The 7,738-nt window shown below is 39.5% G+C and overlaps 1 pseudogene; it reads left to right on the top strand.

The window, feature by feature from the left end:
* Window positions 1-1,705: 1,705 nt before the first annotated feature.
* LOC104865130 lies at window positions 1,706-5,991 on the top strand (annotated as a pseudogene).
* Window positions 5,992-7,738: the final 1,747 nt, after the last annotated feature.

Raw genomic sequence — 7,738 nt, forward strand, 5'->3', positions numbered from 1 at the left:
ATCCTTGTCCAGTCCAGGGATCAAACTCAGGACCTTGCAGCAGGTGCGGTGCCACTGAGCTAAATCCCTGGCCCTCTGTAGTATATTTTGAAATGAGATATTGTGATATTTCTAACATTATTTTTCTTGCTCAAATTGCTTTGGCTATTCAGGCTATTCATATGCTTCTGTATAAATTTTAAGATTTTTTTCTCATTCTTTGAAAAATGTCCTTAATATTTTGATAGAGATTTCATTGAGTCTGTGGACTTAGAGTAATAGAGCCATTTTAACAATTTGAGAGGGGGATACGGGGATCAAACTCAGGTCCTTGTGCTTGTGAAGCAGCCGTGGGTGAAACCACTAAGCCAAATCCCCAGCCCATTAACAATATTAATTCTCTCTATCCATGAACGATGAGTCTTACCATCTTCTTGATTCTTCATTTCTTTATTCAGTGTTTTATAATTTTCATTATAAAGGTCTTTCACTTCCTTGGTTAAATTTGGTCCTAGTTTTTTTGGTTTTTGTTTTTCTTTCTTTCTTGGGATAGTTTATTTTCTTTGAGGCTATTGTGAGTGGAGTTGTTTTCTAATTTCTTTCCCAGTGTGTTCATTATTGGGGTATAAGCTTTCTAGAAAGAAATAATGATACAATGATTTTTGTATGTTGAATTTTTATCCTGCTATTTTGCTGAATTTATCTGTTCTAAGAGTTGTTTTGTAGAGTCTTCAGGATTTCCTAAGTATAAAGTCATATCATCTACAACAGGGGTAATTTTACTTGCTTCTTTTCTGTATGTATTCCTTTTATTTCTTTCTCTTGTCTAACTGCTATAGCTAAAATTTCAATAATAACAGTGGTGAGTGGATATCCTCACCATGTTCCCGATATTAGAGTAAATATTTTCAGTTTTTTCCTATGCAGTATGACATTAGTTTTTCAAATATAGCCTTTTTATGTTGAGGTATGATCTTTTCAATATCTACTTTATTCATGATTTTTATTACAAAGGGGTACTGAATTTTACCAAAGGATTTTTTCTGTACCTGTTGAGATGTGATTTTTATCCTTAATCTTTTTTAAATGCTCAATTATATTTATTGATTTGCATATGTTAAACTATCCTTGCATTCGTGGGATAAAACCTGCCTGATCATGCTGTGTGGTCTTTTTAATGTGTTGAATTATTTGTTGGTAGGAGTCTGAGATAGGATTTTCCCTTATGACATATCAGAGGGGCTGGCAAAGTCATCTGATGGGTGGCCTGTGTGTGCCTTGCCCTTTGAGGTGACCAGAACCCCTGGCAGGGGCAGGCAGGGAGCAGGCTGGGCCTTGTGCACTGTACAGGTCATACGGGTCAGACAGCTGCAGCACTTTCAGGCACCTGGGTGTGGCTTCTGTCCCCTTCATATTGAAGATTTCTGAGTCTGTGTTCATCAAGGATATTGATTTATAGTTTTGGTTTTTTGTTCTGTTCTTATCAAATTTTGGTATCAGGATGATACTTGCTTTGTAGAATGTGTTAGAAAGCTTTTTTTTCCCCTTTCTACTTGTTTTTTTTGGTACTGGGGATCGAACTCAGGACCTTGAGTTTGTGAGGCAGGCAGCAGCACCACTGAGCTAAATCCCCGGCCCCAATAGTTGTGTTTCTTAGTAATGTGTATACTGAAGCAGTGAGTGGCTAGCACACTGAGCTGATCATTTCATAGACATTTCTTAGGATATGACTAAAGTAGAAATTCAGCAAGTAAAACTATACGAGATGCCATGTTTTTATTATCAGATTGGCCAAGAAAAGAGTTTGATATCTCAATTGTATTAACAAGGGTATGATAAAACAGCCACACTCTCTGCTGATTGAAGTATAAATTGATGTGATACAAATTATATTCTAGGGCCGGATGTGGTGGCACATACCTGTAATCCCAGTGCTCGGGAAAGCTGAGGCAGGAGGATCGTTGTGAGTTTGAGACCAGCCTGGGCTACACGGTGAGTTCCAGGGCAGTCTCAACTACATAGTGAGATCTAGTGAGATCCTGTCTCAACAAAAACCAAAAAAACACCCCAAATTGTATTGTAGGAAGACAATTTAGCCCTGTCTATTGAAATTTGAAAAGATAAAGTTAGATACCCATCTCATACTACACACACACACACACACACACACACACACACACACACACATCACTCAGAGTGGTTCAGAGAAGGGCCAAATTATAAGACTTTGAGATGACATAAAAGAAAATCTTCAAAACCTTGACACCAAAAGCATTATCCATAAAAGAAAGAATCATCCAGAGCTGGGGATTTACCTCAGTGGTGCCACACCTGCCTTGCAAGTTCAAGGTCCTGAATTTGATCCCAGTACAAAAAAAATCCCCAAATTCAAGAACTGTCCAACTATCAAAATTCAACTTTTTTGTGCTTTAAAAGATACCAGTAATGAATTGTTGAATTAATACAGTTAATTTTATATTACATGAACTTCACTTTGATTAATATAAAAGACACTATTAAGGAAATGAAGCTGGAGCCAGGCAGTTAGTGCACACCTGTAATACCAGCACTTGGGAGACTCAGGCAGGAGGATCATGAGTTCCTGGCCAGCCTGAGCTTTATAATGAGACCTTGATTCAAAGAAGGAAGGAAGGAGGGAAGGAAAGAAGGATGAAAGGAAGGAAAAAAGCAAAGAAGGAAAAAGGAAGGAAGGGAGAAAGGGAAAAAATAAAATGAAGCTAGATAAGGTGTTGCTCACCAGACATGACTCTTTCATTCTGTTTTTATTCTCTGGTGACCTTTACTATTTCCACAAATTAAAGGGGGCGTAGCTCAGTGGCACCAAGCCTGCCTCAAAAGCACAAGGTCCTGAGGTTGATCCCTGGCACAGCAATTGGATGTCTCTTAAAGGAATTGGATGGCTGGGGGACAAATGGTAGGAGAAAAACATTTTCCCTCTATAGTGTTTTCTAGTACTGTATTTGAATAAGGAAATGATGTATCAGATATAAATATTAAGGTTTGAAAACAGATTTTTTGACATGTTAAGATCAAATCCATATATGGATTTGCCTGGCACATATGCCAGGCAAGTGTTCTACCACTGAGCTCTAATTTTTTTTTTTTTCTTTTTTTTTTTGCCCCAGGGATGGAACCCAGAGCCTTGCATCTGTTAAACACATGCCCTGTTTCTGAGTTACATTCTTACTCTTTTAAGACATTTTTATTTACTTACTTACTTACTTATTTTACTTTGTTTTGTTTTTTGAGACAGAGTTTCACTATGTAGTCCAGGTTGCCTTGGAACTTGCTATGTTGCATAGGCTGGTCTGGAGCTTGAAATCCTCATACCTCAGCCTCTCAAGTGCTGAGATGACAGATGGGTGCCACCATGCATGGCTTTTATTTTATTTTATCTTATTTGTGCTGGGGATTGAATGCAGGGTCTTGCATTCCCATCCCCTATATCCCTATCCCTTTTTAGTTTACTTTGAGACAACTTCTCACTAAACTGCTCAGGCTGGTCTCACAATTCTCTGGCCTCATCCTCCTGAGTAGCTGGGATTACAGGCATGTGAGACCATGGCCAAGTCAGAATTTTTTAAATGACTAAACTTTTTATATTAACAAAAATTAGAAATACACATAAGTCACTTCACAGAATATATGCAGTTAGGATAAACCACAAAAGTAGGATGTCAACAAATGGGACTAGGAGCCAGCCCAGGGGGAAAAAAACCAACTCATGATCGATCATCCATCAAGCCAGCCAGACTGAGTTTGCCTTCCTGGTAGCTCCACACCCCTCTCTGCCTGGTCTGGGTTGGAAAGGGACAGAGTTTAGGCCCCTCAGTCTTGAGCCTTCCAGAAGTTGCCTAGCACAGTGGTCACAGAGAAAACTGTCAGGTACTTTGACCATTGGTAGGCCCATTAGAATGGGCTCATGTTACAAGCACAATGCCACCACTACTAGAGATGGTCAAGCCACTCACACTTTTGGAACAACCACCATGGTCCTAGGAAGAGGAAAGAAGTAGTGCCTTTCTCCTTCTCCTATGCAGTCAAGGTGCAGAAACCATGATGTAGAGTTTCAATCTTGATTCTACTGCCTATCTACAGTGTGACTTCAAGCAAGCCACATATCCTCTGAACCTCACTTTTCTCAACTGTGAGTATGAGATTATGCCTTTTAAAAATATGACCAGTTTAGGCTGGGGATTTAGCTCAGTAGTGCCACTGCCTGCCTTGCAAGCGCAAGGTCCTGAGTTTAATCCTTGGTACAAAAAAAAAAAAGGCCAGCTTTAAAAATATATATATGACCAGCTGAGCATGGTGACACATGCCTTAATCACAGCATTCGAGAGGCTGAAGCAGAAGGATCGCTGTGAGCTCCAGGCCAGCCTAGGCTACTTAGTGAGTTTAGGGCCAGCCTGAACTACATAATGAGACCCTGTCTCAAAAACAAAACAAAGCAAAACAAAAAGAACCCCAAAATATGAATGGATAAAATAAAATGGGTTGGGGGTGTGACTCAGTGATAGAATACTTGCCTAGGGTACACAAGGCACTGAGTTCAATCCCCAGCACTGGTTAAAAAAAAGATGAAATAAAACAATACACAAAGTAAGAGAACAAACCAATGTAACCAATAGGAGAATAAGTGGAATAAATTATAATATTTATATGATAAAATACATATAGTAATAAAAGGAACAATTGCTTGCACAAAAATGAATTGTGCAATGATTAGTGAAAAAGCCAGAGAAAAGAAGATATATGCCCTCAAAAGATAGTTTATTTTAATGTTTAGGAACCAGCAAAACCAACCTAAGGTGATAGAGGTGAAAATACTGATTACCCTGGAGTGTCAGGAATTGACTAGGAGGCTTCTAAGGGATAGGAAATGTTCTATATGTTGCCCTTAATACACTAAAATCGACACACACACAAATTATTTGAATTGTAAACTTAGTATTTGTTCAGTATGCTGCATGTTAGAATTCATAGAAATGTAAAATAAGAAAGGGAGAAATGATGGCTATAGGATTCAGAGGAATGGTTATGTTGGGTGAGGAGGGAGGCAGTTGATTAGATGCAAATTATTGTCAATATTTTGAATTTTATTTTGGTGTGTTCGTAAGTGCCTCTATTACTACTTTTAAATAATCAAATGGCAGGCCAGGGGTTTAGCTCAGTGGCATAGCACCTGCCTTGCAAAGTGCAAGGTCCTGAGTTCCATCCCCAGTACCACAAAATAAATAAATAAATAAATAAACAAACAAATAAATAAAAAGTAACTGTGGGCCAATATCCCTGATGAGCATAGATGCACATATCTTGAATGAAATACTAGTAGACCAAATGCAACAGCACATCCAAAAGATTATTTACCATATTTAAGTAGGATTCATCTGAGGGATGCAAGGATGGTTCAGCATATGCAAATCAATGAACATGACACATGACCTTAACAGAATGAAAGACAAATACTGTAGCACTAGACAAAATAGAACATTCCTTCATGATTATAAAAAAGAAGAAGAAGAAAAAAAAAAAAGAAAAGCCAGGTTGCGGGTGACTGGGGCTGCTGTTGGAAGGGAAAGTTCCAGGGGGTTGGCCCGGGAGGGCTCTGCCCTCAGCATTCCCGTAGCATTTCTAAGTGGCTAGACAGGCCCCAGCACACCGCGGTTCTGCAGCCCTGGGGTGTGCATGACTCTCCTGGCCTTCCAGCCTTCTGGCACTGCTCCTGGCTCTCACACCTAGGAGCTCAAGCCTGTGACAGTGGTGTACATTCCTTGCATAGTCATTCGGGTTCTGCTCTGGATCTACAAAGAATTCCTGATGCCATATATATATCCTCTGATTTTGCCTTTTGTTGGTCGTATATAGCCTAGAAAAATTATACAAGAATCCTGTGTTAAAAATAAAAGCCAAGTAGACTATAAGAATGCAGGCATAAGCATATTAGCAACAAAAGGGCCAATACAAATCTCTGATTAAAAGAAAGACTGATGCTGTTTTCACAAAGGATCTCAATCATTTAAAAAATGGACCTGACAATATGAGGGACCTTCTTTGTAATTATCTCTGACCTTTTTCTCTGAGACCAGAATTCAGGATAGATAGTTTAGATATTCACCTGATACTAATCAGGTGTAGGATCCCAACCACTGTGTAGCCCCTAGACAGCATATAACAAAGTACATTCCATTCTGCTCTGCTCCCTTCCATCTACAGATAAGATTAGAAGGAAGTGTAGGAAAACCTGGTATAAATAAACAAAGGTAATGTCTTAAGACTTTGATCAAGACAGAGCATCCTGGGTCTGGGGTGACCAACGAAGGATGCCAGACATGTCATAAACCAGACCCCCTAAGGGATAGCAAAAAACTGACCCCTTGCCCACTTACTGTGCTTACAATCCTCTCCCCTGGTCTTTACAAACTGTGCTCTTCATATGCTAATTGCTAATTTGGCTAACAGCCTGCCCAGGGACAAATGGTAGGATAAAAGGTGACCATAGAACATTTCCTGCATAAGATAAGCAATGTGTTTGAAGTCTTGTTCTTTGACAGTTCTGTGAATGCCCTGACTTTTTGTTTAGAAAAACCTTATAAAAAGCACCTCAGCCCCTGAGCAGTTGCCTCTCTGAGCTACTTGTTCTGAGAATGCTATCTGGCCAGACTAATAAAGGTCTGTTTACATCTAGCCTCATGTGTTCCTTCCTGGGTTTCTCGTTCCTCCATCCTGCTCCCAGAGCCTCTCTGGGTTTTAAGACCCAGCATCGTGGAGGCCTTTTCGGCTGTTCACACTCTGTGGAGTATAAGTGAGACTTTGAGTCTTATACAGGAAATACATAAGTATTTATATTTAAAATGTATTTAGTTGTATTTAATGACCTCATTCCTAGGTCCTTGTTCATTAAAGTAGATTTCATTTCCAATAAAAAAAAAACTCTCAGCAAATCAGGCATAGATGGATGTGTCTCAACACAAAAAAGACCACATATGACAAACCCACAGTTAACATCATATGAATAGTGAAAAGTTAGAAGATTTTCTTCGATTTATCATAGTACTAAAAGTTCTCATAAGAGAAATTAGGCAGGAGAAAAAAAGAAAGAAAGAAGAACCCCCATAATCCCCCCCTGAACTCTCAGACCTCCTGACTGTGCCAGTCTTTGGACCCACTCTGCAGAGGCAGAGGTGGTCATCAAGGGTATTTTTCTGAGTTCCCAACTTTGAACATCTTTAAAGAAAGGGCATGGGAAACCTGTAGTACGACAGTGTGGAGTTCAACCATTCAGAAGGTTGGGGAACTCAATCTGGGCCTTGCAGCCTGAGGTCAGTCAGTGTCATGGGGTTCAGCCATCAGCTAACTGAGACCAGGGGTCTTGCATCCTCGCTCTGTCTGAGCCATTAAATGGTAAATACACTATATTGAAATTTTGTTCACTGCACACATGTTCTGGACTGCTTCTTGATTTCAATTTAATTCAAATGATTTAAGGGTGATAGACTAGTGACTACCACAGGTGGTCAGTGTCCAAGTTGTGCTTGATCTTAATGTGTTGCTGATTGTATCAGTTGGGATAAAAAATTGCAGTTGATTTGTTGAGCTGTTTTCTCTGATGTTATGAAGATGAGAATGTCTGTGGGTCGTTAGAGACACAGAAGCTAGGGCGCAACTATATCAGGAAGATTTGGGTGATAATCTAGAGATTAAACCAAGGACAGTCCAACAACAAAAATAAAAATGA

The sequence above is a fragment of the Fukomys damarensis genome, unplaced genomic scaffold (assembly GCF_012274545.1).
Source record: "Fukomys damarensis isolate Sample0158 unplaced genomic scaffold, DMR_v1.0_HiC HiC_scaffold_22, whole genome shotgun sequence".
Classification (NCBI taxonomy): domain Eukaryota; kingdom Metazoa; phylum Chordata; class Mammalia; order Rodentia; family Bathyergidae; genus Fukomys; species Fukomys damarensis.